The following is a 2,099-nucleotide window of genomic DNA, read 5'->3' as shown; positions in this document are numbered from 1 at the left end:
TTCCAATTATTATAGATCACACGATTTAAAGAAAGGAGGAAGAAAGAAAGAAAAGGAAAAATCATACAATTTAAAGAAAGAGAAAGGAATAAAAAAAGAAAAGGTGAAAGAAGAACAGGTGAAAGAGAAGGACAAAGAGAAGGAACATAAGCATAAAAGGAGCATAAAAGAATGTGTTGTTTTTATTGTTTCAAGTTTTGAAAATCCTTTTCTTGATAGTTAGATGTTGCTTATCTCATTCATATTTATTTTACATGTATTCACAAGTTAATGATAACAGTTTCAGTTATATTTATTACTATTATCCAAAAAATATAATAATTCTATTATATTTATCATTGCATTTAAAATAATTAATGCTTTTACTGAATAATTACAGACAAAAAATAACTTTTAATCTTCTAACAGCACTATGCAATAGTTACTCATTATTGAAAAACTTGCTATTACCGCTATTAATTCTGAATAAAAACTTGTTATTATTATTGTAATTTTAAAAAGTAGTAGATTTATTACAAAAAGTTTAGTTGATATCATCAAGAAAAGGATCTTCGAAATTGAGTAAAAACGGTAACAATTCAGTACTTTTTATAATAATTCATTGCTTATAAGACTTCTTTTCCATATTATGTATATATGGGTGTGTGTGTGTGTGTATGTGTGTGTGTGTGTGTGTGTATTTCAACATAATTTTTGTTTCAATTATTATAGATCACATAATTTAAAAAAAGAAGGAGGAAGAAAGAAAGAAAAGGAAAAATCATACAATTTGAAAAAAGAGAGAGGAAGAAAGAAAGAAAAGGAAAGGCGTACGAGTAAACATTAGAAGAGAGTATCAAAAATACTTTAACAAGTGATTACTTTGTAACGGCCTTGCGTTACGTGCGGGAAAGTCTTAGTCGGTGTGGTCCGGGTGTCGTTTGTGAAATGAAAAGCAGTGGTGTAAATTATAATAATGTGGAACTATATTCTAATTTCGAAGCTATGTACAATTATTTACATGCGACGTTACGCCGTTGGCGCGTGGTCGCGTTTTTGCTCTCGTCGGGAGCCGATGTTATCGTCTCGCGATCAGCTGTGAGCGTCGAAGCGCGCGAGCGTCCGGCGGGACGCGGTCGGGATTGTCTCCTGATACGCTATTGTTTGTCGTTCGAAGTTTGTTGCCTCGTCGGCTTTAATCTGTTTATTTATCCTGGTTTTAACCTGGCTGGTTTAAAGGCTCGTCGTCACCGGTATCTTACGCCCTGTATGCGTTCGCAATCGTAGGTGTTAGCGGCGTGGCGTGAGGAGAAAAGGATGTCGACGACGCGTATCCACTTCGATCGACGGAGCGGGGTATGAATAGGAAGCCGACATCGCGTATCCACTTCGGTCGGCAGAGCGGTATCGGAGAGAGCATGTCGACGTCGCGTGTCCACTTCGGTCGACGGAGCGGTGTATGGATAGGAAGCCGACGTCACGTATCCACTTCGGTCGGCAGAGCGGTATCGGAGAGAGCATGTCGACGTCGCGTGTCCACTTCGGTCGACGGAGCGGTGTATGGATAGGAAGCCGACGTCACGTATCCACTTCGGTCGGCAGAGCGGTATCGGAGAGAGCATGTCGACGTCGCGTGTCCACTTCGGTCGACGGAGCGGTGTATGGATAGGAAGCCGACGTCACGTATCCACTTCGGTCGGCAGAGCGGTATCGGAGAGAGCATGTCGACGTCGCGTGTCCACTTCGGTCGACGGAGCGGTGTATGGATAGGAAGCCGACGTCACGTATCCACTTCGGTCGGCAGAGCGGTATCGGAGAGAGCATGTCGACGTCGCGTGTCCACTTCGGTCGACGGAGCGGTGTATGGATAGGAAGCCGACGTCACGTATCCACTTCGGTCGGCAGAGCGGTATGGGAGAGAGGATGTCGACGTCGCGTATCCACTTCGGTCGACGGAACGGTGTATGGATAGGAAGCCGACGTCGCGTATCCACTTCGGTCGACGGAATGTCTAGGATCTCTAGGAATTTCGAGTTCTGGTCGGTCGCGCGCCTGAGAGGAGCTTTCCGATCAAAAATCTCTCGATCTCGTTTTGTAATGGCTTTTTATACTAAATTATG

Source organism: Odontomachus brunneus, unplaced genomic scaffold, assembly GCF_010583005.1.
Source record: "Odontomachus brunneus isolate Ranch 3 - 2012 unplaced genomic scaffold, Obru_v1 Obru_scaffold_150, whole genome shotgun sequence".
In the NCBI taxonomy this organism is placed as follows: Eukaryota; Metazoa; Arthropoda; class Insecta; order Hymenoptera; family Formicidae; genus Odontomachus; species Odontomachus brunneus.
Note: the sequence above shows the minus strand (reverse complement) of the source record.